The sequence below is a fragment of the Podarcis liolepis genome (genome assembly GCF_965112155.1).
Source record: "Podarcis liolepis genome assembly, chromosome: 4".
NCBI lineage: Eukaryota > Metazoa > Chordata > Lepidosauria > Squamata > Lacertidae > Podarcis > Podarcis liolepis.
The window spans coordinates 82,576,524-82,604,458 of record NC_139558.1 but is presented as its reverse complement, the minus strand read 5'-3'; the positions used below and the strand labels follow the sequence as shown (position 1 = coordinate 82,604,458).

The 27,935-nt window shown below is 42.9% G+C and overlaps 1 long non-coding RNA gene and 1 pseudogene across 2 annotated transcripts; both read left to right on the top strand.

Annotated features, from left to right (window-relative positions):
• Positions 1-15,753: 15,753 nt before the first annotated feature.
• Positions 15,754-16,121, top strand: LOC310704932 (protein S100-A6-like; annotated as a pseudogene). The gene has a single exon. The product of its transcript is annotated as a protein S100-A6-like (transcript).
• Positions 16,122-26,586: 10,465 nt separating this feature from the next.
• On the top strand, positions 26,587-27,646 carry LOC310705537. Its single transcript, XR_014525378.1, has 2 exons — positions 26,587-26,654; positions 27,178-27,646. It is a non-coding gene; the product is annotated as an uncharacterized lncRNA (long non-coding RNA).
• The last annotated feature ends 289 nt before the right edge of the window (positions 27,647-27,935 follow it).

Below are 27,935 nucleotides of genomic sequence, written 5' to 3'. Positions count from 1 at the left end.
CTGGGTGGAGAAGTAAAATACAGTGGTACCTCGGGTTACATACACTTCAGGTTACATATGCTTCAGGTTACAGACTCCTTGGGTTAAGAACTTTGCTTCAGGATGAGAACAAAAATCGTGCTCCAGCGGCGTGGCGGCAGCAGGAGGCCTCATTAGCTAAAGTGGTACTTCAGGTTAAGAACAGTTTCAGGTTAAGAACGGACCTTCGGAACAAATTAAGTACTTAACCTGAGATACCACTGTAACTTGGTTTAACTGTATACAACTGGAGCAATAGACAAAAAAGTGGTTAAGGGAAAACAAGACTGGCAAAGAATATACAATATTTGAAAAAAAAATTGTAAAAAGGTGAGATAAAGAAGAAAAGACAGTTATAAAGGGGGAAACCAGTGAAATTTATAAAATATTAATAGAAATGGAGGATCAGGAAGATCAATTAAAAGAGGTGTGGGAAAAGGAGACAACAGGGCAGATAGATAGTCACAGCTGGGGGAAATTATGGGAGAAACTTACATCGAAAATGCTGTCTATAGTAATAAGAGAAAAAATTTATTAAAAAAAAGTTAGATGGGCCTGACCTGACATTCATTATTCTTCTCTGCTGCCATCCCTTTATTAATTAATTTATCAACTAGTCAGAAAATGCAAACAAATGCTTATGACAGGTTATGGCTGGTATTCAACTATGTTTTACTCAGAGCAGAAACAGTGAAATTAACAAACACAGCTCAGTTAGGCCCATTAATTACAGTGGGACTGAAAACTTAGTTGAAAGCTACCCTATGTCTCTTTGCTGGGATTGCTGGGTAGGGGAATAAAACCCATTCCTTAAAAAAAGAAAAAGAAAAAAAGCTCTAGACTCTTCAAACCTATTAAGCTGGTTTTGGTCAACTAGACACAGTCAATTTCCCGACACATTATTGTCTTGTGAGGAGCAGAGAAAATAGTGAGCTTCTGCAGCTTCCCAGAAACTGACACCCAGGGTCATGTTGTTTCTGAGCCTGCTGCACAGCTTAGTAGCACTTTCAAACATACTGAAATGACACAGCATCCCCTCCTGAATCAGTTCTAAGTCAGGCTCTGAGAAGCTCCATCCAGCAATTAATCCTGAGTGCACCCACTGTGTATTACAGCAGATCTACACCCAATTTAACAACGACGAGCTATTAAAATAAAATCTCAATGGTGGCGGATGCTACACTATTGTATATATGACTAATCCCATTTCAACTCTCCCTGAAGCGATTTCAGAATTAGGAAAAAAAAATGGGACTCTCTCAGAGTATAAGGCCAATTAAGGCCAATTGGAAACAATTAATGTGAATCTCCCTGAGGATACTCAAAAGAGTTTAAAACTTTCTTTACCATTTTCTCCCCCCCCCCCACATAATTTTTTATTATTTTCTTTACATTTTCTTTCTTATCATACTTTAAACAACATATACATATTTTTTGCTCTGCCGAGCTTGTGACTTCCCTCCCTTCAGATGGTATCCTTTATGGTATCCACTCACGTATTTTATCTTTTCACATCTTATCTACATTGTAGGAGTTACTTCAGTCCTGCTAGTGTTTTTAAGTTTTTACAACTGTCCTTTAAATATTCAATAAATTTACTCCAATTGTCCTGGAATCTCCGATTGTCCTGGTCCCGAATCCTTCTTTACCATTTTCTTGGCTTACCTCACCTAGAAACCATTTATATACCTCCCAGCCTTGGTTCTCTTATTTCACCCCTCTCCTCATAACTGAGAAGAAGCCTCAATCCCAGTAGCAGCGAGGGAAACCTTTCCTTGGTGTGCTTGTTATGTACACAAATATTTTACTTTTATTTTTGTCCTGGCTTGCCTACCAGCTATGTAAACTGCAATGCTAGGCTCCATAAATTCATTTGTGCAGGTGGAAAAAACATTGGCTGAAGGGGGAAAAAAACCATATTGAAGAGAACACAGGTTCAAGGTGTCCAAGCTGCCTTTAACATGAAAAGTCATTACAGAGCTATTTGAAAGTTAGGACACACATAGTCAAGGATCAAATGAGCTTGGAGTGGATCTGTGCTGGCTTGTTGCTCTCCTTGACTACTGAATCCATGCACTGGGCACAGATGTCTGAAGAGAGCCACCTACAGCATCCCAAATTCACCAAGTGCATTTTGCATCTGGCAGTTGGCCACTTGTGGTTCGAGGACCCGATCCCCCCCCCAAGTGGAATAAGTACACAAGGACACGTGATATAAGGTTAATGGGCAAGAAAAGGCCACAACTTTATTGATTACAGCAAGTGAAAAGGTATTGGCTTAGGCATTGGATTACGTCAGCTGACTCCACCCCCTCAGAGAGGGGTGAGTCTGAAACAAGGGGGGTTTATTCACCAGTAGGTGGAGCCTACATGTCTGGGGATCCTTGGCTCCTGACTGTTTTCACACACTAGAAACACATCCTGTAGAATTTTATCTGTTATACAGTGGTACCTCAGGTTACAGATGCTTCAGGTTACAGACGCTTCAGGTTACAGACTCCGCTAACCCAGAAATAGTACCTTGGGTTAAGAACTTTGCTTCAGGATGAGAACTGAAATCGTGCGGCGGTGGTGTGGTGGCAGCAGCGGGAGGCCCCATTGGTTAATGTGGTACCTCAGGTTAAGAACAGTTTCAGGTTAAGAACGGACCTCCAGAACGAATTAAGTTCTTAACCTGAGGTACCACTGTATTTTATTTACACAAACAGAATGAATTTCAGGAACCAAAAAGTCATATTGAAAAATGTGGCTTTCGAGCAGTCTGGCCCCCAAATGGCAACTAGACTTTCCGTTTTGGTGACTGCAACCCTGGTTTAAGGAGCCATTTGGTGCCTAGCTTATATATCTGAGTTTCTAACACTGGATAAACAACTGATTATGCATAGGCACTTGACAAAACAGCTCTTTTCAGTTGTCTGTGCTCAAAGTTGGGAGAATAGAACTGGGGTGCTTAGCAAGCATTGGAGATGGGGCTACCTAGGTAAGCCTTAACTTCTAAATAAGCTTGTGTAACAGCTCAACTCTGGTACATAGTCACAAAAAAGGAGAGAACTTCTGGACAACATTCCCTTGAACACATTCTGTATCCTAAAGGAGGAAAAACAGGTCTAGGATGACCAGAAGTCTATCACTCTAACTTGAGAATACAGTGGTACCTTGGGTTACATACGATTCAGGTTACAGACTCTACTAACCCAGAAATCGTACCTCGGGTTAAGAACTTTGCTTCAGGATGAGAACTGAAATCGTGCTCCGGTGGCACAGCAGCAGCGGGAGGCCCCATTAGCTAAAGTGGTGCTTCAGGTTAAGAACAGTTTCAGGTTAAGAACGGACCTCTGGAACGAATTAAGTATTTAACCCGAGGTACCACTGTATAGGATCTTTGGAGGAAAACGGTATCTATTTTCCTACTCCTAGAATTCCATCCTAATTTCTTTGCATAAATAGATCAGATGACTTTAAAGTCAAGAGAAAGGTCAAGATAAAATATCAGCATATTTAATGCACATGTATTAAGTGGCACAACTGGCAAACCTCATATGTTACTTTATTATCAATATTGGCAACTTCTACCACTTTTGAAGCCAGCAGCATGGCAAAAGCCAAATTGAGCTGCTCTTTGACTCAATTAAAAAAGGGAGAAGCCTGTACCATTGTAGATACAAAGTACAGGTAACACACAACTTGTGCGTGTTTAACACACGCGATTTCAACTTTGCATAGTTGAAGGCCGGCCGGCTGAAATCATACAAGTTAAATGCAGAGAAGGCAGAGAGCTTAAAAGCTATTTTTTGAGCGGGGTTTTCCCGGTGTGGAAATAACTTCTATGCTCTCAGGCTTGTTGACCGGGCTTTGGGAGGCTCTCGCAAGACCTGGTGAGAGCTTCTCAAAGTCCATGCAAGAGTCTCTCTGGTAAGCTCTCTGTCTTGCTTAGCAGGGGCAGCGGGGAGGAGACCTATTTGGCACACTGGCTCTGGAAGGCAAGATGACTCACGTAGGGTGGTTCCAAATGGGTTGTTTGAGTACATGCATCCTTGCGTACATGCACCATTCCTCGAAGGTAACCCCTATGCAAGATGCGAATTACCTGTAGATAGAAAAAGATTTCCTTTCCATTCTTTTTCTCAAAGAATTCTGGGCACTGTAGTTCACCTCTCTCAGAGTTACAATTCCCAGCAATCCTTAACCAACAACAACAACAACAACAACAACAATAATAAATTTTATTTATATCCCGCCCTCCCCAGTCGAAGCCGGGCCCAGGGAGGCTAACAACAATAAAATAATACAACATTCTAAAATCATTTCATTATAAAAACTAATTCAAATCAAATTGATGACAACCACTGGGCTAGAGTTCTGTGAAGACTGCCAAAGGAGGAGGTCAGACTGTGCTTGGCCAAAGGCCTGGTGGAACAGCTCTGTCTTGCAGGCCCTGCGGAAAGATGTCAAGTCCCGCAGGGCCCTAGTCTCTTGTGACAGAGCGTTCCACCAGATCGAAGCCACAGCTGAAAAAGCCCTGGCTCTAGTTGAGGCCAGCCTAACCTCTCTGTGGCCTGGGACCTTCAAGATGTTTTTGTTTGACGACCATAAGTTCCTCTGTGGGACATACCAGGAGAGGTGGTCCCGTAGGTACGAGGGTCCTAGGCCGTATAGGGCTTTAAAGGTTAAAACCAGCACCTTAAACCTGATCCTGTACTCCACCGGGAGCCAGTGCAGCTGGTATAGCACCGGGTGACTGTGATCTCGCAGCGAGGACTCTGTAAGGAGTCTCGCCGCGGCATTCTGCACCCGCTGGAGTTTCTGGGTCAGTCTCAAGGGCAGCCCCACGTAGAGCGAGTTACAATAATCCAGTCTGGAGGTGACTGTCACGTGGATCACAGCGGCTAGGTAAGGGCGAGAGAGGTAAGGAGCCAACTGCTTAGCTTGGCGGAGATGAAAAAATGCCGCCTTTGTTATAGCTGCAATCTGCGCCTCCATGGAAAGGGGGTTTCGAAAATTACACCCAAACTCTTAACGGACGGCGCTGGCACTAATTGCACCCCTGCAAGAGTGCCCAGAATTCTTTGAGGCAAGGTGTTGCTTTAAAGGTGTAGTGTGTACATACGAGGCAGCTTTCTATGTACTCATATTATTATGTTTAACGGGGCTTCCAGATACATGCATGTGAGATCACAACCCTAATGTTTTACTAGTGTAGTTCAATTTTTCATGCCCCCTTTGAAGTTTAATGATAACATTAACTTTGTATCTCCCAAGCAACATAATTTCAAACATATTTGTGTACTATGTTACAGAGATTTAATAATCCCTGCCCTTTATTTTAATATCCTGAATTATATATAAAACTAGGCTTTTTTTTGCATTTATCCTTCCAAGAACAAAGCCATAGCAAGGTTTTTGCCAGGATAGTGTCAGACAGCACCCCTTAGGCTGTCTTGGAAAAGTAGAGGCAATTTCAGTTATTTTTATTACATGTGCTCCAAATGAAAACTCACTACCAATGTTACTTGGGTTTATTGCTCTGCAGAACTTAGGGGTGTAAGTACAGTGATATTATTATTATTATTATTATTATTATTATTATTATTATTAACTTCTTATTGCAAGTTCATGATGAGTCCATAATAAAAGTGCATTTAGGCTCCAGTCTAAAACATTTTTGACATGCTTACACTATGGTAAAACTACAGTTCTACACACACAAATCTAGAAGTAAGTTTCATTGAACTCAGTGGGTTGAGTGCTTAGGGTAGCAGTTTCCCAGCCTATGCCTAAAGGCATTACTAGCAAGTGGGTCCCTTTGGAAATCAATAGATCATGTTTCCACTTAATATGATTAGGGCTGGGATGCCACTAGAGGAAAACCAGAACGCTTAATGAAGTTTGTGACAGCTTCAGAATACTTGTAAGTGCCCTTGATTCATTTCCATACATTTAAACTCTACTGACATAAGTCATCCATCCTTTTTAGTCGCTCCTTCCATGATCTTCAGTAATCAATAAAATATTTTAGGCCTCAATGTTCACATGTGGCAGCATGAGATGTCGGCATAGCATCATGAGAGAACACAAACCAATCTGTTTCTGTGTCCAGTCCTTTGGCTTTTATTCTTAACAAAATAACAAGACGTTCCCCATCACAGACTCAAATACTAAACGCTTGCTGGAGATTTATTTATATGGATTTTTAATTGCATGTTAGTGCTTCTTTTATTTGTAATATATGGTATTTTCTCGTATTACCATTTCCATTCCGTAGACTCCAGTACACTATAATAAATGAAAGAAGCATTAGAATGTGGTAAAAATCAATATGAGTATTTAATGTAATCATGCTGCAGATCACCTGAATGGACCACAGTTTAGGAACCCCTGAAGTGGAGGAATCACCTCCTTAAAAGATATAGCCACCTTATGCTTCCTTTATCACAGGTATGCCATTCAAACATAGACAAAAGGGCCTTTTCAGTAGTGGCACCCTGGTTATGGAATGCCCTCCCTTAAATGACTCATCTGGTGCTTATGCATCTGGTGCTTATGCATTCACTCCCTCCCGTGCCTGGCAAAAACAGTTTGGTTCACCTAGGCATTTCAACAGTAATTTTGGCTGTTTTAGCGATTTTATTTATTGATTTATTACGGTATTTGTACTATGATGTAACTGGTTGGAGACTCCTCTAATGTCTCCTAAATAAAATGAAGGGTGATATATAAATACTTTAAATGAATAATTAAGATGGTGCCTTCTGTGACCCATGCCTGCGTAATCTGAAATGAGCTAGGATTTTATTTTATTTTTTAAATTGGGTGACAGCCCTGGTGTAGTTTCAATTGGTGTGGTTAAAACACACCAGCAGAGCCCATCCATCACTCTTGATAGAGTGTTTAAGGTAAAGGTAAAGGGACCCCTGAACCATAGGTCCAGTTGCGGATGACTCTGGGGTTGCGGCGCTCATCTCGCTTTATTGGCCGAGGGAGCCGGCGTACAGCTTCCGAGTCATGTGGCCAGCATGACTAAGCCGCTTCTGGCGAACCAGAGCAGCACACGGAAACGCCGTTTACCTTCCCACCAGAACGGTACCTATTTATCTACTTGCACTTTGACGTGCTTTCGAACTGCTAGGTTGGCACTGCACCAACTTCCCTGCTGCCTTATCTCTGACCTCCAGTAAACAACAATGACCCACCTTCTGGAAAGCTAATAGAACAGCTCCGCCCCCATCCTGGAAGACTGGTGGAGATTGTATGCCAGCCTTTCCCAAACTTGGGTCCTTGAATATTGTTGGACTACAACTCTCATCATCTCTGACCACTGGCTGTACTGGCTTGGGGTGATGGGAGTTGTAGTCTCAACAGCATTTTGGGGACCTAAGATTGGGAAAAGATGTTTTATAGCAGGCACCCCCAAACTCGGCCCTCCAGCTGTTTTGGGACTACAATTCCCATCATCCCTGGTCCTGTTAGCTAGGGATGTTGGGAGTTGTAGTCCCAAAACAGCTGGAGGGCCGAGTTTAAGGATGCCTGTTTTAGAGTATTCAAAGCACTTATGAACTGGTTAGGCTTATGACTGGGCGAGTGCAGTGGAAAACTGTAATCGGTGATGGCTTCTGCATCCTATCCTAACCTGGGCTCAGCTGTCCTTGAAACAACCATGTAGGACAATTTGCGAAGATCTCATTTTGAATGAGACTTTCTTTGGTCTCATTCACTTGAATTGCTTTGAGAAGGTCACTCATTCTGAGCTTCGTTTCCCGGTCTGTAAAATGGGAACAAGGGCTCACTAGCATCTGTCTAAAGCAGTCGTAACAGTAGCCTCTCTCAACGGTGGCTAAGCTGTTTATTTTCCCCAAACCACCCTTCAGAGGACATAATTCAGACCTGCAAAAAAAGGCTTGTTTAATTTGTTCTGTGCTGTGGTCACTTCCACAGAACTTTACTCTCCTCTGCTCTCTAAACACAGATAATTGCCATGGTAACTCTTGTATTTCAAGGCTCTTACATATAGGCTCACACCGTTCTTAAAGAGACACAAAGCACAACAATGTGGGCTTGAAGCTGTAAATCATTTGAGTGGGCTCTTTTATGATTTATTGTTACATCTCTGTCAGAATTTAACAGAGCCTTGGAGAGGCTCTAAAAAATAATGAGGTTCTTTTCCTACAGAAAATAAAATAAATCGTATTTTTAGATACTTAGGCATACACTTTGACATCTTTCATAAACAAAAAAAGGGGGAAAAAGACAGGATGTCATTTGTAACTTGGGTACGAAATTATGGATGTTTCCCTGTGCCACCTGAAGACAGGAGATTCCTTAGGGAAGGCTAAACTTCAAGTGCAAAGAGCAACTGAGAGCACCTCAAAAGATAATTTATGAAGACAGTGAGCTGTGGCATATTAGAAACTCTGGAGAATCCAATTATAATCTTTTCTGAGAAAGAATTCACAAAGCAGAATGGATAGGTTTTGAATTCATAATCTGGCCATGGCAGGCCTGATCCTTTTTCTCTTTCTCCTTCGTTGCTGCAACAGGTCCTAGATGTCAACAGGTTGTCAACGTTTTTGGGACATACTGTTTGGTTGGAGAATTGCATTTCAGATCACAAAATTTGGAGAACTGCAACTTTTGAAGCATGGCTGTGTTTCAGTTTGCCTATTGGTCTGAGAAGTGCAAATTAGGTAATTTCTCATTAAGATGCAATCAGAATTAAATTTCTCCTCCATCCCCAACCCTACATCAGGGGTAGGGAACCTGCAGATGTTTGGACTGCTATTCCCATCATTCCAAGTCTGCATAGCTAATGGTAAGGGATGATGGGAGATGTAGTGCAGCAACACCTGTAGGTTACAGGTTCCCATCCCTGCCCCGCTGTAACTCAAAAAGCTGAGATATTGGGAGTGACTAAGAGACATGGTCCGTATAGTTAAAACCATGGTTTTCCCAGTAGTGATGTATGGAAGTGAGAGCTGGACCATAAAGAAGGCTGATCACCAAATAATTGATGCTTTTGAATTATGGTGCTGGAGGAGACTCTTGAGAGTCCCATGGACTGCAAGAAGATCAAACCTCTCCATTCTTAAGGAAATCAGCCCTGAGTGCTCACTGGAAGGACAGATCCTGAAGCTGAGGCTCCAGTACTTTGGCCACCTCATGAGAAGAGAAGACTCCTTGGAAAAGACCCTGGTGTTGGGAAAGATGGAGGGCACAAGGAGAAGGGGATGGCAGAGGATGAGATGGTTGGACAGTTCTCAAAGCTACCAGCATGAGTTTGACCAAACTGCGGGAGGCAGTGGAAGACAGGAGGGCCTGGCGTGCTCTGGTCCATGGGGTCACGAAGAGTCGGACACGACTAAATGACTAAACAACAACAAAGAGCACGATGAGGAACCATGATGGGTTCTTCACCAGAACCTGCTTTCTGAATGTTATGCTTGATTGTGAGATGTGTCCAGTTGTTAAAGGTTCAGTGGAAGGCAAAAAAATCCTGGTGTCTTCAGCTGTCAGAAACTAATGTAGTTCTTTTTAATGATGGTGGCTTGCATTAGACTGCGATGTGTGATTCCCCATCTCTTTTGGTTGCGAAATTGTCTTGCTTGCAGATGTTTGTAATTACCTTAACACAAATTCATCATTGTGATTTAAATGTGAGATGCAGGAAATGAAGGCAGACTGTGGGGAGAAATCAAATCATTCTCTTTCTTCCCTGCCTGTCTCCAAAGCAGAGAGCGGTTATTCTGGGTGTTTAGGCATGTCAGGAACTGGGAGAAGAAGAAAAAGACAGACGAAAGAAATAGCTTTGTGTCTTTGGTAAAAATGTTGACATTTTCTCTTCATGGTTAGAGATCTAAATATCCTTCCTTGCTGTTTGGAAAGCTTTCCACAGTTCATTCTTACAGCTCCAGTGATATTTTATCAAAGATATGAAAGCTTTTAAAGAATGTTGGCCGAATTACCTCATGATCAATATGTCCACATCAAGAAGGGTTGGAACATTTTTGTTTATTTTCAGTGGTCTGCTAGCACAAATGGAGTTCTGCTCCATCAATTGCAGTCTAGCCCCACCTAACCCTCTTCTGCCTGACATTGTACTGGGAGACTGTGTGGTGTAGTGGTTAGACAGTCAGACTAGAACCTGGGAGACAAGAGTTTGAATCCCCACTTGGCCATTATGCTCATGGAATGACCTTGGGCCACAGGGGTATTTGTTCCATAGGGAGGAGGAAGCAAAGAAGCTCCCACTCTGCCCTCCTCCTTTGTTACTGGTGGTTCTCCACTTATTTTCTAGCGTTCTCAAATGTGCAAGGAGCCACTATAGGAACACTGGCAGAATGGTGATGCTTGCCAGCTCTTTCCATCTTAATGGGAGGTGGAAGTCAAATTGGCACAGTGCATTTGTACCAAGTCTCTTGTGTCTGCGTTTGATGTTCTGGATAAACCAAGTTCATCATGGTGTATTATCTTTTGAGAAAATCTGCCTCCAAAGCATTTATGAGCCTGCTCCATATCTTGTGGGCTGGGTGTATAGGATCCCAGTACAGTGGTACCTCGGGTTAAGAACTTAATTCGTTCTGGAGGTCCGTTCTTAACCTGAAACCGTTTTTAACCTGAGGTACCACTTTAGCTAATGGGGCCTCCCGCTGCTGCCGCCACACGATTTCTGTTCTCATCCTAAAGCAAAGTTCTTAACCTGAGGCACTATTTCTGGGTTAGTGGAGTCTGTAACCTGAAGCTTCTGTAACCGGAAGTGTCTGTAACCCGAGGTACCACTGTACTGACAATAGGGGACGTTTCCTCTTGGGACTGCAATAGGATTTATGCTTTGTCAGCATGTCTATTCAGGGCTAGGCCAAAACATTTTGCTTCCTGAAGTGAGGGACAAGATGGCGCCTTCCCCCAGTCTATATACAAAAGTCAACCAAACTAGCTGTCAAATCTTTCTTCAACAAGGGCAGCAGGGCAGTTTCTTCCATAGCACAGAAGGGCACCAGGCACACACAGTTCCCCAGCACCCAACACCTGCTGTCTGAAGTGGTGGCCTCCATCTGCCTAATCGTAGGGCGAGGCCTGTGTCTTTTGGCACAAGCAGAAGAAGGAAGTTGAGGAAGGTCCTGCTCTGCCCTGAAACAGAGGATGGAGATGGTTGAATAGCATCCTTAATGCTTCGAAGGATGGAGTACGCCAGAGATTAATCTTTCCAAAGAGAAATAGTGAACCAAGTAGAATTAACAAATTAAGGCTGCAATAGACAACTCGCTGAGGGGAAACCCCTTATTAAGATTTTATTTCAGGAGTAAACTATGGATTTTGCTCCAAGTATATTTCTTTTTTGTTTATTTCTGTACAAAGCTAGTGCTGATTTAGACCACGCAACTTTAAAGAGCTGAAAGCCTCTCCTATCTTCACTATTTCTGAACAATGTTCCAATACAGAAACCAGGCCTAAAGCTGGCACTTCTCTAAAGGCAAAAGGCATAGCAATTTTGGCAGATGGTTGTAGATTTTCCTTCTGCTTCTTCCATTTATTTCAAGCTTCTCTGGCCCCTGATACCCACCAGCCATGAAGCACACATTCTTCAGGGGGGAAGGAAGAGAAATTGCTTTTAGGGATGGTGTCTGAAAGAATGCAGTGAAAATGGGACATCTGTGGAGACTTTCCTGGGGAAAGGGTGTTGATCTGTAGAGCAAGAGTAGCCAACGTGGTGCCCTGCTGAAGTTGCTGGGCACCAGCATCCATCAGTTCCCAGCCAGCATAGCTACTGATTGGCATTAATGGGCACTGCCTTGGCTACTGCTCTGCTCTGCAGATTTCTTGGGAAACTGAAAGTCAACACAGTTCTGACTTCCTCTCACTGCCTCTAGGGTGCTTTCACCACAACCCAGGCGAACCTGTTTGGAATTACAACCCATTCTGCATGCTGCTCAGGAAATTTTTGCAAAATAAATAGAATGAATAAATTCAGACGTGCTGCATATAGGTTGGAGAGCAGCGTGTGACATACATTTTGAGAGTTGCATCAGGGATGCTGATCTGCCAACTTCTTCTGTTGTGTGGGACACAAAACATAACTGAAAAGTGGAAAGCACCAGAGAAGCCTTCTTCATCATCATCGACCAAAAGGACTGAATGACTGGTTTTAAAACAGACTCCTTGGCAGAAGGTAGAGTTTTGCAGGAACGGTGGAAGATCTTGTGGCAAACCTTCTTTCCTGGTCCATTGTCTGGAGAACAGAACGGCCCCTGAGAATTCCTACATTTGGTAAATGCAGCCATTTATCTGGTGTTGCAAGGGAACCAAGAAACCAATAAATCAGTGCCGTTTTGAAGTCAGTGGTTAAAATTATGCAATTCTGAAAGTCCCTTATTTTCAGCCCACCTTCTCAATCCAAAATGGCACCTAAATACATCCAAACACTGACAAAAACTTGCTCCTTGATCTCAGGAACCATAACACAAACTTTGGTTAAAACCAATGCAGTTTCGAAAGGTTCTGTCTGCCATCTTGATTCAAAATGGCACCCAGAAGTATCCAGACATAGACAGAAACCTTCATGATAATGCAAATGTTGATTGTAATATCTTAAGAGGCGCCCAACTGCAGAGCAGACAAGCAAACAAGTATCGAAAAATATATAGGAGGTACAGCAATGTGCTATACAGAAGTGAGCTTCAAATATTTCTCCTGCTTTAATCAAAGGTGAATGAAAGAAAATGCAGTGTGATGAAATGATTGACCACTTTACAAGCTGCTTTAAACAAAGTGCTAAAAGGGGAAAACCCTCATACAATTCTATTGCTGTGTACCAGGTACTGTACCATAAGATAGAGAAAAAGAGCGTCATTGCAATCTGAGAAATATGTAGCACGTAAATTGTCGGGATGCTAGGCATAAGTTTAATGCTTCTGAAAATGCTGCTGATAAGACTTCAAAACATTGGACAGATTTTCAGCTCGGATAGTAAAATATTCCAGAAATTTAGTAAACCAGGGGTACAAGCTAACTTGTTTAAAGTGAGATTTGACGGTCTCTGTTATCACGGCTGTTTCCTGAGAGACAGTTTATGGAAGGTGGTTTTATGATGCATTCCTGAAACACCTCCAGATTTCAAATATGCAATATAAACCACCTTATGAAAACTTCAGAACTAGCCCTTGATTTATAAATAGCTCCACACCTACTTTAGATGTAGGAGAAAATCTGAGATCAAGAGGAGCCACTTAAAGATACAAATACACATGTTAACGCAGGAGGAATTGCTTAAGGACCCACTGTATCAAAAGTCAGGAGCATACCCGCCAACATTTCTCCAATGAAAATAGGGACATCCATTCTATAATGGTCATTTTACTATTTATACCCCACTAATCTTACTGGGTTACCCCAGCCACACTGGGCAGCTTCCTAATGACTAAACTATATAATGCATACCCTCCAACATTTCTTCAGTGAAAATAGGGGTGCCCTATTCAACAACAACAACAACAACAACAACAACAACCCACCCTTCTGGCTGGGTTGCCTCAGCCACTCTGGGCAGCTTCCAACATATATTAAAACATAATGAAACATTAAACATTAAAAAAATCCTTTCCTATGCAGGATTGCCTTCAGACAGCTTGGGGGTCAGATAATTCCATACCCTCCAACATTTCTCCACTGAAAATAGGGACATGCTAAGGAAAAGTGGGACATTCCGGGATCAAATCAGAAACCAGGACGGCTTCTCTAAATTAGGGATGTCCCTGGAAAATAAGGGACACTTGGAGGGTCTGCAGGAGGCTGCCTTGAAGATGAAAGACACGTCTTCTGTTAGGAGAAGACCCACTGAACTTTAACAAGACTATCTACAATAAAAGAAATTGTATTCCCTTTGGCCTGGCAGCGCTCTCTTCTTTGTTAGCTTTCTGCCATTCTCTTCTCACAGGCAGGCAATTTGGGGAATCAGTCTAACACAGTTCCTGACATTCTCTAGCCTGTCCAAGCAACTACAGTCACTATGGGCAGAGATCAGGGTTGACTCCTACACCGGTGATGGCTCCAATACACCTCTTTACATTCTCTCATATATGTGAACGATTGCCATTTATTCCTCTTTGGGAAAAGTGTTTCACTTGGTGATGCAGTGAAGGCAAAACTGTCCTTCAAAACATGTACACGCTTCTTAAGGATGCTGTACTGGTTGCAGTATGCCCCCCCCATGCCCCTGCCCCCAGCCTTGCCCATCATCATCCGGGTGTTTTGCTTCCTGTTAAATTCTTAGCTCTTTGATCATTTGGCCTGCATGTTTGTCCATTTCCATTTGTGACATAGACCTTTATTGCTTTATTATTTGGGGTGATATTTTCTCACTTTACCAGTCAAGATCTAGCGCTAATGAAGAGCAATAATGCTCCAGCAGGCCAGACTGTTTATACTTTGGGACGATTCACTTCGCATCCAGGCGACTCAAAGAAATATCGTTAACTAATACTGCTTCATTATACTATGCGTAGTAAAATGACCCTCCCTTGATGGTAATAGCGGTGTGATGCTGTGTTGACAGTTCTTTTAAAAAATAAGGGGACACCACAACAATATACAAGGAGAAAAAATGACGATGGGTAAATTTAGTATGGCACATGTATAATGCAGGAATTCTGTTCTGACTCTGTCATACTTGTAGCGCCTAAGAAACGCTTGTGGTTTTGAGGCATACAAATAAAATCCAACAGATATTCCGCGCTTGGCCGTGCCAGTGTTTTATTGTCTAGAAGGGGGTCCCTATGCCCCTATATATTAAAGTGTGCACCTGCCTTCAATAAGCCCACATTAGGGTATGCAAGTGAATTGAATGCCAAATTTGCCTTGTAAAGTATGTGTAAAAAAGTGCAGACATGTTGCTGGAAAAAAGAGGCTTTTTTTTTTTTAAAAAAAAATGGTTTTTGTTTTAGGCAAGGCATAACTGAAGAAATTTAGCTGTGATGAAAGTGCAGTGAAACAATAAAAAAGCTTACATTTTAAGAACTTATTATTATTATTAAAAAAATCCATTTTCTCCAAAGCGAAGTGCTTTAAAGCCCCATTGATTTCAGTGGAGAAAATAAGACATGCCCTTAACACATGTGGGATGTTAGATGGCTTAACTGTACCTAGATCCATGACATCCATAGATATGTATAGGTATTTATTTATTAAAATAACTTCTATACCAATATATAAAAATCTCAAAGAGGTACACAACCTATGTTAAGTCATGTGCCTACCAGTTTGGAAGACAAATGAGACCAAAATAAGGTCATAGTTTCTACATATTTGAAGAACTCCCTAGCTTTGCAGAATCACAAACCAAGATTAAAATAAAATAAGCCAATGCCCACCAAAATGGTCTCATGAGGACTAGTGGCTTAGAGAATGTTGGTTGCAATTGCATCTATTGAGATACGAGATACTGTATTAGAATAACTTACCCCATTGTCTGGAAAGAGAACTTCCAGGTTAATATTAAGTGCCAATGACAGGAACTTCTGGGAAGTAGGGGGTGTGCTGCTTGCCCAGTCACAGCATGTGTGCTGTAGGAGGTAAAAGAAACTCCGTTCTCTGCACTACAAAATATTTCAGAATGACAAAAGGGGTGGGGGGAACCTGTTTCCTTTTCCCACTTCATTTCAGCTTTATGTTTATAAAATGCTCATGTGACCACTTTCCTCATACTTCCTGCCGCTCCGCACTGGACCATCTTGCTTCTGATCTCTCACCATGGTAGCACCTCTTGACTAAGCTATTGGCATGCTGGTTATGACCTTCCACAAATATGCCTGCAAGGATGGCGATAAGAACACCCTAAGCAAGAAGGAACTGAAGGAGCGGATACAGAAGGAGCTCACCATTGGACCGAAACTGCAGGATGCAGAGATACAGGCATTAATGAAAGATCTGGACCGCAATGGGGACTAAGTGGTGAACTTCCAGGAATACGTCACTTTCCTGGGTGCCCTGGCAATGATTTACAACGAAGCTTTGAGTTTGTAAATGTACACCCCAGTGGGGCGAGGTGTCATGGTTTGGGATTATACCTCTGTGGGCGGTTTCATGTCCAATAAAATTTAAGTTTTGTAAAAAAATAAAAATAAAATAAAACACCTTCCAAAACACCTAGCACCTGAGTAACAGGAGTGTAGATCATTTATTAAAATGGGAAGAATTTGATCAAAACATAATTTGGTTTAAAAATAGAGCATGGAGACTCTTTGCTGTTAGCTCACACTTATAATTCACACACAGGAGAAGGTTTGTTTGTGGCAAACTTCCAAACACAGTTCTGGGATCTGTTCACTATTGTAAAGTTAACACCATAGACAGTTGCGAGCCAGATGGATATCAGAAGAGCCTCTGCCAACCAGGTGCCCTCCATATGTTTTGGATTACATTTCGCATCAATTCGAGCCAGAATGGCCATGTTATCTGGGGCGGATGGGCTGTTGTAGAGCATTTTTTTAAACCCTGTGAGGAGATGAGCTGTTATATTATAGGCACCAAGTGATTTTTCTAGATAGCCAGCTAGGATAGCCCCATACAGGGCAAGAAATACTTCAGCTTATTGAAATTTATAGGAAGATTTAGAAAAAACACACAAGTGAAGCTAATTCAGTGAGACCAGGATTGGGAGTGTTAATCAGCTGTTGAAAGAGGTGAAAGGTTTTTTTTTTATAAAAAATAATAATAATGCACTGGGCTGTCTGAAACCTACTTGTGATTCTCCCCAGCTCTTTGGCTTCTGGCCTAGATTTGCACTATAGATACTGAAACTTAACTACTTTGTGGATGAAGCCTTCAGATTTGGACTAACTACAGATTTTGGATAAATGAAGTGGATATAACAAAGGGTTTGTCTTCCTCTCTTCATCTGTAGTTGAAGTATCCTAAAAACCATTCATAAGCAGGAGCCATTGATGATAACCCCCCTTTTATTATGATTTAACAAAATTAATATAAAGTGGTACCTCGGGTTAAGTACTTAATTTGTTCCGGAGGTCCGTTCTTAACCTGAAACTGTTCTTAACCTGAAGCACCACTTTAGCTAATGGGGGCCTCCTTCTGCTGCCGGAGCACAATTTCTGTTCTCATCCTGAAGTAAAGTTCTTAACCCTAGGTACTATTTCTGGGTTAGCGGAGTCTGTAACCTGAAGCGTATGTAACCTGAAGCGTATGTAACCCGAGGTACTACTGTACTGCTTGATGGTAATAAAACCTCCAAACAGTTTATAAAAAAAGCTTAAAATTATCAGTGATGAGGGCAATGTGTGAATAAGAAGGGGAGTTTAGGACCTGTGAGTGCGGGTGGGGGGAAGTTATATGGGAAATACATAGGGAGTAGAATATGTAGGATGTAAAATAATAGAATCATAGAATGGTCATCTAGTCCAACGCCCTGCAATGCAGTAATCTCATCTACAGCATCCATGACAGATGGCCATCCAACCTCTGCTTAAAAACCTCCAAGCAGGAGAGTCCACAAGCTCCTGAGGGAGTCCATTCTGTTGTTGAACTGCTGTTGCTGTCAGAAAGTTTGATCTGATGTTTCGTCGGAATTTGCTTTCTTGTAATTTGAAGCCATTGGTTCGATTCCTACTCCCTCAGAGCAGGAGAAAACAAGTTCGCTCCACCTTCCTTGTGGCAGCCCTTGAGATATTTGAAGACAGTGAAGATGACACTAGTTATGCAACTCCAGTTTGGTTACGCAAGTTATGATGACCTGCACAATGAACCTGAGGTGCTCCAGTGACTCAAATGACCCCTAGGAAAGCAAATGAGGGCACATGTTGAAATCGTTCCAAATTGCTAGTTTAACTTACTATCTGGCACCATGTGGGTACTGTGGGAAGCCCGACACATTTTCGTGCAGGTATACAAGCCCATTTGTATTGATGGCTCTAACTAATTTTAGCTTGAGAAAACAAACAACTGTGGTTTCATTCGAAAATTGCACTTGCACTAGGTTTTTGAGCGACTTCTCAGAACCGTTTAAGTAATCTAACCACTTCTCCCTCTCACCCTGTGAGTTGCAAAAAATGGATCGGAGTGTTATGATCTGTCTTAAAGCCAGAGGTTTGTTTTTTTTAAAGGGGGGTGGGTGGGTTGGAGGGAGTATTTTTCACATATATGAAATTTCAAGACTAAACATGTAAATATAAAAGTAAATTAGTCCTTAGCACAAGAGTGATTCACTTTATGATCCCTATAAACTCTTATTATAGCAATAATATTTCATGTCTATGTTTATGCTACAGGACAATAATATGCTGTAACATATAAAGTGAGTTTTCAGGTTCTTTTTGTGAGGTAACTAAATACATGTCTGGAAGCCTGCGGGGGAAAAGGCTGCTTAGGTTGGAGTTGCTGTGATAAAGCAGCATGCAAAGGAAGGGTTAAGCCCCTCTCCTCTGCAGCTTCTCAGCTGCAAATCCCCCTCTCTCAGACATGTTTGCCCTATTGATTGTTAAGTATAGTAATTTAATTCACTGAAATTGTAAATGCTTGTATGCATTACCATGTGTTTAAATTCAATTGGTTGGTAACTGAGTCCACTAGTAGTTCTCATGTGATTGGCTAATGTTGGTCACATGGGAGGTATCTAGTGAAGGAGAGACTCCATTTTATGTGAAGCAAGATGACTGTTTTAGAATCCACCGTGAACACTGCTAAGTTGAATAGAGTGTCAATCTGGACATTGGTTTAATTTCCAAAGAAGGCTGTCAGTCATCTACCGTATTTTTTCATGTATAACACCCCCCATATATAAGATGCCCCCTATTTCGGGGAGACTCCAAATTAAGAAAATAGGGGGGAATTGCCCCATGTATTAGACGATCCCCCTTTTCTTAACACAATTTTAAAAGAAAAAACCTAGTCTTATACACTGAAAAGTACGGTATATGATTTAAGCCTCTTAGCTGCGACTTCACTACCTTTACATTCAACATTGATGTCTTATTACATGTATTTGCTTGTAACATATAGCTTGTGAACGATGTGATAAATTCAGGTTTTGGTTCAAATTCATGGAGGATAAGGCCCTCAATCGCTATTAGTCATGGTGCCTATGTTCTACCATTGGAGGCCGGATTAAATAGGAATCCTTTACCACAGTGGCACACACTGTGACCAGATGACCTCTGTGGCTGCCTAGTCTCCTGTCCAGGTTCTGCTTCAGGGTTCCTGCTCTCCCTCCTTATGGCTCTTTATCTTTAAACTGGGCTTGGATGAAACAGCCCTTCCAACTGGGGATATCTTCAGACCAGAGGACTATTTTAAGATAGGTCACCCTAGGTGCAAATATGGGTTCCAGTTCTCTAGTGAGCATGAAGAAGTCGCTGGTGCCCATTGTGTCAGGGACTGACTGGGCACTGAGGAGTGAGCAGCAGGAGAAAGGGGGTTGGACGAAGGGATCAGTGAACTTGGGGAACCTGTAACAGCCAGGAGACGAGAGTCAGAGGCAGGAGAAGATGCAGGAGTGGGGAGTAAACGACAGGTGCAGGAGGAAGGAAAGACAGGTCAGGCTGCTGTAGAATCAAGGGCTTCCACACCACCACCACCTCCTGCTCCCACCTCTCCTGCTCCACTTTCTCCCAGGACCAGGAGAGGACTGAAGATGACATAGCAGAAGCAGGTGACACACAGACAATCTCTACCTGCTTGCACACAGTTCGGGTGTCAGAGATACATAAGCTGAGGTCAGGGGCAGGACCTCTGTTTGCTGCAACTGCCTCATTGGGTGCACACCTAGGGTAGCTGAGAGATGCAGGTCCGATAGACATGCCTTTCCCTCACTTCTAAGTGTACTTTTGACAATGAAGAGTTAAGGTGGAAAGGTGGTGACCTAAATTCCTATGAGCCCCCATTTTACCTGTGTACAACATTTCCCCTCTGCTTTGGAGAGAAACACTTCACCTCCCTGACCCCAGAAGAGGTGAGGTGGTACAGAAGACACTAGCAGAAGCCTTAGGAAAGCAAAAACTATTTATAACAAGCGAAGAGAGCTTAGATTCTACTATCTAAGCTCACCTACGAAGCTTTTATATAAGGGTTTCCATTGTAGAGCCCTTTCAAATTCTCAAGGGTGCCTGCTGTTTATATCTGTGTCTCAAGCACAGAAAAAGGCTTGGTTGTCCGTGGCAGTGTTAGGTGATAGTAAATTCAGAGATGACCTCAATTGTTTTGCAAACTACTTCTGGAACACATACATAATACATAAATGTGTGGCTTTTTAAAGAACTACTTGTTTTTTCTTCCTCCATCTATCTATCACTGAATCAGCACTATAAATATAACTGTGAGCAAACAAAATGTTTTATTTGCATAAGCCCTGGCCGGAGCAGAACGTTGCTTTGCTTTAAGAATTTACGGCTGCGTATACTTATATATTACATCTGCTTGTTTAGATAACCTCGAGCAAAAAATGCATACTTCTGAACTTGTTCTCTGATTTCCCCCTCAGCTGAGGTTTTGGCTAAGAGGGATTTTGATGGCTTTGAAAAGGAGGCAACGTGTGTCAGTTGTTGACTCCTCCACCTCCTACGCCAATTTCAGCTGCAAAACATAAGGTCCACTGGCTGATTTTGACCCATACCCACAGCACTTGAAGCCCTCCAAAGGAATTCTAGACACCTATTGTCTGCAAGCTGTTCACCTCATCCAGAGAATCTGTGTGGTGTGCACAGGTTTGTCAACAGTGGTGTGTGGCGGAATGGATTCAGGGCAATAGCCCATTTAGCTCAGCATCTTGTTCTCACAGGGGAAAACCAGATGCCTGTGGGAAACCCGCAAGGAGGCTCTGAGCACAAGAGCACTCTCCTGTCTAGTGGTTTCCAGCAACTAGTATTTGGGAGTATTTCCTTCAGCTGTGGAGGAAGGGTACAGCCATCATGGCTAATAGGAGCAGGTGCACAGCCTGGGAGTCATTTTGGACTTACAGCTGTCCATGGAGGCGCAGGTCAATTCTATGTCCATGACAGCTGTCTACTAGCTCCATCTGGTAGACAGGCCGACACCCTACCTGCCCACAGACTGTCTCACTAGAGTGGTGCATGCTCTGGTTATCTCCTGTTTGGACTACTGCAATGCGCTCTACATGGGGCTACCTTTGAAGGTGACCTGGAAACTACAACTAATCCAGAATGCGGCAGCTAGACTGGTGACTGGGAGTGGCCTCTGAGACCATATAACACTGGTCCTGAAAGTCCTACATTGGCTCCCAGTACATTTCCGACCACAATTCAGAGTGTTTTGTTGGTGCTGACCTTTAAAGCCCTAAACTGCCTTGGCCCAGTATACCTGAAGGAGCGTCTCCACCCCCAGCATTCAGCCCGGACACTGAGGTCCAGCTCCAAAGGCCTTCTGGCAGTTCCCTCGCTGCGAGAAGTGAAGTTACAGGGAACCAGGCAGAAGGCCTTCTCGGTAGTGGCGCCCACCCTGTGGAATGCCCTCCCATCTGATGTCAAGGAAATAAAAAACTATCTGACTTTTAGAAGACACCTAAAGGCAGCCCTGTTTAGGGAAGTTTTTAAAGCTTGATGTTTTATCGTGTTTTTAATATTCTGTTGGGAGCTGCCCAGAGTGAAACCCAGCCAGATGGTCGGGGTATAAATAATAGAAGATGATGATGATGATTACCATTGATAGCCTTTTCCTCCATGAATTGGTCTAATCCTCTTTTGAACCTTCTAACTAGGTGGCCATCACTGCCTGCTATGGGAGCAAGTTCCATAGTTTAACTAAGTGCACCATGAAGAAATACTTCCTTTTATCTGCCCCGAATCTTCCAGCATTCAGCTTTATCGGATGTCTATGAGTTCCAGTACTATGAGAGAGGGAGAAAAAAGGTTTCTGTACCTAGTTTCTCCATGCCATGCATAGGTTTCTGAACCCCTATCATGTTGCCTGTTGCTTGCCTTTTCTCTGAACTAAAATAACTCCACACGCTGCCATCTTTCTTCATAGGCAAGTCGCTCCACCTCCTTGATCGTTTTGGTGTCCCTGTTCTCAGCCTTCTCTTTGTGTCGCTAAACAGAAAAACAACAACATGTGGCTGATCAAGCCATAGGAAAGTCAGTCCTAATAGGAAGTCTCTTAATCCACCTGTTGATATAGGGCCTGTCTTGCACAGCTACTATAGTAGATATGGAAGGAGTCCGGACTGCTTCAAAAGCAACCCTTTGTGGTAGTGTTAGCCTAGGTCAGTGTGTCTTGCTGTTAACCAGAAAGTTGGTGGTTTGAGTCCACCCAGGGATGGCTGTCGGCAGGATTCCTGTATGCACAGGGTTGGATGACCCTGGAGGTCCCTTCTAACTCTACAATTCTGTGATTCTATGATAGGTTCTGAGCATGTTCAGAACTGTTTCCCTGAAGGCTGGAAAACCAACAGGGAGTATTTCCTACTTTGTGGAGCTTTGTGTGTGTGTGTGTGTGTGTGTGTGTGTGTGTGTGTGTGTGTTTAGTTCCGTATTTGTTTTGTGTTCTTGTTTTGTGCAAGCAAGCAACTGGGAGTCTCTTTCTATATCTATTTTTTACTTAAGCATTCTTCTTCTTCTTCTTCTTCTTCTTCTTCTTCTTCTTCTTCTTCTTCTTCTTCTTCTTCTTCTTCTTCTTCTTCTTCTTCCTTGGAGGATTGGGAGGAGAAATAGTAAATGGCTTGTGTATGCTTTTACTATGAACTCTGTTTTAACCATTTCCATACCTTAAAAGCTGCAGTAGCTACTGAGTGAGGCAGGCAGGTTAGGTAGACCTACGAGCACTTCCAGAAAATGTGTGTGGATCTGTTTCCAGCAAACATTGCCACTTTTTTTGCATAAGGTTAATTGAATTCATGTATATGTACGGTAAGGTGTGTGTGTGTGTGTGTGTGTGTGTGTGTGTGTCTGGAATTATTTGTTATATTATTTCCTGTATTACAATTTCAAGGCTATGCCATTCAAGCTGCAAATTCTTTTGGGACTAACGCAATTTGCAAAGTATGCATCACCTTGGTGGATTTGAGGAACGCTTTGACCAGCTGACTATGAAGCTCACAAGAAAGAACTATAATTTTGCCTTTGGCCTCAGAGGAACTATTCCTTTGTTCATGTGTTAAACCAATTACCTATGCATTTAGCTCTTTTGGGACAAATGCTTTGTTTTGTATAATTATGGTTCCAATGAAAGAAAATACGTTCACTGTTACTTGTAAAAGACCTCCATAGGCAGAGGTTACATTTCAGCTTCTGGTTATTTTTCCTGCTTCTTTTTTTTTGCCATTTGCGGTGGGTAAAAAGGTAAAGGGACCCCTGGCAGTTAAGTCCAGCTGCGAACGACTCTGGGGTTGCGGCATTCATCTTGCTTTACTGGTCGAGGGAGCCGGTGTGTGTCTGCAGATAGCTTCTGGGTCATGTGGCCAGCATGACTAAGCCACTTCTGGCGAACCAGAGCAGCGCACGGAAAAGCCGTTTACCTATTTATCTACTTGCACTGGTGTGCTTTTGAACTGCTAGGTTGGCAGGAGCAGGGACTGAACAATGGGAGCTCATCCTGTCGCGGGGATTCGAACCGCTGACCTTCTGATTGGCAAGCCCTAGGCTGTGTGGTTTAGACCACAGCACCACCCGCGTCCCTCATTTGCAGTGGGTACTGGGAGGATATTAGTTGAATGCCATGCCATGTGGGGCTCAAGGCAACCTGCAAAGGTGTGCCTACCTTCAGCCATTGTGCCATATCTCAGGATGTAGCACATTCTGCAGGCATTGAAAGGTTGATGGTGGCTTGTGGCTAGAAGCTTGTGCCTAGCAGTTGCAATATCTTTGCAACCATAGAACCATGACCATAACCTCTAAGGTCCTGTGAAGCACAGCAGAACCGTTCATAGTATTTGTCCAGGCCTTTGAAGCTGTAATTATCAGCCTTTTAACTCTTTCTTTCCCCCTTCCTCCTCCTTTCTTTCCCCCTTCCTCCTCCTCCTCCTCCATTTTAAAGGACTTGCTGGCTCTGCTGCCCTTGTGTGTCTCAACCTCGTGCCAACTGCATTTGGGTTTCCTCAGAGGTGGCTTTCTGCATAGGGTGGAGCTAGCTTCCTGGCCACACTTGTCACCTGCCCTGCTTCGCACCTTCCTTGAATGCTTTTGCCTGGCTGGTTTTTGCCCTTGAATTCTCAACATGCTTCCTGTTTGCCTGCATGGAGGATAGAGAGGGAAGTATGTGTGAGAGAGTGTGTGAGAAAATGATCCTTCTATACAAAGATAAAATTCACATTTATTGTTTTGCTTACTTTTGCCTCTGGTTCTGCCCACCACTAATATGTGGCCTCCAGAAGGTTGCACAGAAGGAAATGTGCCCCCCCCCGGCTGAAAAAGATTCATTAGCGCTGCCCTAGCTATTTATTCTCCAAAGTTTTTATGGCCCAATTTATCCTGTATTTTGCTCTGTGAACCACCCTGAGATCTTATGATGTAGGGCGGTAGATAAATACAATAAACAAGCAAACAAATATGCCTGTGAGTGAAAACGCAACACTTTTAATGAAGACCCAGCAACTGAGAGCAATCAAATCATGCATTTCTCCTTGAAGAAGTTACCGAGTTTTTCTGCATCTCATTGGTGTAGTCTCCAACTGTAATGTTAGCAGCCAAGGAACTTATCAGTGCGTTAGGTGACTGTGGTAGCACTTTCTTTAACACAGAGCTAAAAATAAAAGAAGTTTCTCCCTAAGGGAGCAACACCCCCCCTCCCCGAAGAATTTTACAATGCTAATTTCCTTTTTGCAGCCTTTCTTTGTTGTTAGTGCTGTGAATATGCATCGGTCTCTTAGCATCTGAAGAGAGACTAAGCTCTTGAATATACAAATAGCCCCGCTGCTGGGTGAAGATCAGATCTCCTGGCGATTCTGCATTGCCCTATATTAGCTTCTCAAGATGGTGTGAAATAAAACCCTGCAGTGAATGTGTGTTTGGTGAGGGAAGGAGATAGAGATGACAGGGAGCCTCTTATACTCTACAGCAGGGGTGGCCAACTCCCAAGAGACTGCAATCTACTCACCGAGTTAAAAACTGGCAGTGATCTACCCCCTTTTTGGGGGTTCAGGTCAAAGATGTTGAGCTTCTTTGGGGGAATCCAGTGATCTACCACAGACGTCCAGTGATCTGCTGGTAGATCACGACCTACCTGTTAGACATGCCTGCTCTAGAACAACTCAGGACTCCAGACTGTGTGGGGTGGAACCCCAAGTACAGGAGTCTTCCCACTTGAGAAGAGTTTCCTCCAAGTGATGTAGGGCAGTTGGAACAGCAATGAGGGGCAGAGCCACTGTTATTTTTCTATATGTCATGAATCCTGAGGATCTCTCAGTGTGGTATATAGGCTGATTGAGGGTTAAATTTTGACTAAGACCTGGATTTGAATTCTCGCTCAGCCACCAAGCAAACTGGGTGAACTTAGGCTATTCACTTTCTTTTAGTCTAAAATACCTTGCTATGAGTTTTAGGTGGTGGATAGAAACTATATGAATGTAGAAAGCATATGGGACTCTCTAAAAGTGGCAATGGACAAAATGACCCAGATATTGTAACAGATGTGCAGATAGATAAGCTGAACCAACACTTTGCCATGGGCTTCACTAAAGGAAAGAACAGATCACTCTGCTGTTACCTTTTGCCCAATTTCTTTTTTTACCACCTGCAGACTCCAAGTCAAAGTTGTCTGAAGACGAGGATTAATTTAATGGCTGCTTTCCTTAGTCTTGCGCTGCTACTGATGAAACCTGATCGTGCTGCTTCACATTCTTGTTCCTCACCTGCTCCTGGGAAGGAAACCTAATTCTTTCAAAGAAAGACAGACAAATTAATAAATGAGGAAAAGGAGCCTTACTCCGCACAGCCATTATTCCCCTCCCAGATTTGTTTATGTTTCACAGTTTATTCCATCAAGATCTGGTTTCGGGTGCCCAGCATGAACTCAGCCTGGCTTCCTGCTAGAATGCTACCTAGGCTCTTGTAAGATGCAAAGAGTTTTTGAACAGATTTACCCAAGCATGTGTTTTTGTGCTGGATTTCCCGAGGAACAACTTTCCCTCATTCAGCCTGATCAATTAAACCAGACGGAAGCTTGCATACCATTTCCAACAATTTATCCAGGATGCAGCAGCGATTCTGCACAACCAGTTTTGCGCAGCCAGTTCCACATTTGTTCAGTGAGGGATCTATGCATTCATTCCATTGCACAAATGGATTGGCTCACTCCACGAGCAATGAATGGGGATTCTGCATGCACAGTAGCTAAGAATGCAAGAAGGGCTTGCTGCTTCTAGTCCAGCATCCTGTTCTCACAGTGGTCAAACAAATATCCGTGAGAAGCATGCAGGCAGAACCCTTATTGCCACAGCACTGACCCCTTCACAGCAACTGGTATTCAGAAGCATATTGCCTCCAACAGGGGAGATAGCACTGTGGGTGTATTGGAAAAAAGCTTGTGGAAGCACAAGTCTCCCTGCAGCCAATAAGATTGAAACACCAAGGCTTCAGTCTAAAGAACCCTCTGTGGATGACATCACAATGGACCTGTCCAATGAAAGACAATAACGATGGGAAGGAGACCAAGTCCTGTGAGGAATGGTTGAGAGAGTTGGGGATGATTAAGAGGTGATATGATTGTTGTTGTTGTTTAGTTGTTTAGTCATGTCCAACTCTTCATGACACCATGGACCAGAGAACGCCAGGCACTCCTGTCTTCCACTGCCTCCCGCAGTTTGGTCAAACTCATGCTGGTAGCTTCGGGAACACTGTCCAACCATCTCGTCCTCTGTCGTCCCCTTCTCCTTGTGCCCTCAATCTTTCCCAACATCAGGGTCTTTTCCAGGGAGTCTTCTCTTCTCATGAGGTGGCCAAAGTATTGGAGCCTCAGCTTCAGGATCTGTCCTTCCAGTGAGCACTCAGGGCTGATTTCCTTAAGAATGGAGAGGTTTGATCTTCTTGCAGTCCATGGGACTCTCAAGAGTCTCCTCCAGCACCATAATTCAAAAGCATCAATTCTTCGGCAATCAGCCTTCTTTATGGTCCAGCTCTCACTTCCATACATCACTACTGGGAAAGCCATAGCTTTAACTATACGATAGCCATCTTCAAATATCTGTCGCATAGATGATGAAGCACATTTGTTTTCCAGGGCAGGCAGAAAACAATGAGTACAAATTATAGGAAATGGGATTTCAGCATTGGGAAGAGCTTCTTGATGGTAATGAGCTTTTGATAGTGAAGACAACTGCATCAGAAGGTTGTTGGTGCTCCTTCATTAAAATATTTAAGCAGAGCCTGGATAGCGTCCTATCAAAGATGCTGTCACAGCGAATATCCTGCATCAGCAGGGCATTGGACTATATGATATTTGACTAAATGATATTCCAACTGTGATTATATAAGCTTAATGGGACAACTTTTGAGAAAAAATGCTTTGTCGCATTTTTTGGTTTTTGGCATGGCCAGTTTTGCATGCTTTAGATGTAAACTGTATTGAAAGTAGAATTGCATACCATCACAGTAGTTTAGCTTAGCTTAGTTTAGAGAAAAAGTGAGCAAAAGGTGACGAGATAAAAGTTTATAAAATCCTGAGCTGGCAAGGAGAAAGTGAATGCACACACACACACAAAAAAAGGATGTCTGGAGGAGCTTGAGAAAGGCTCGTGAGAGCTCCCAAATATTGGGAACTGAGCTGGGAATATGCAGCAAGAGGTTCCATGCATCCCAACCAGGACAGGTCCTCGTTTTATGTAAAACTCAGAAAGGGCCCTGGAATAATATAGTTTTTATTTTTTCAAGCCCTGTTGGTATATTATGAACCTGACTCATTTCTTTCAGTGGTTTTGCAGCTGTTCTAACTATAATTACTGTCAAAATGGGGAAGTATACCTTGTAATTTTTTTCTTT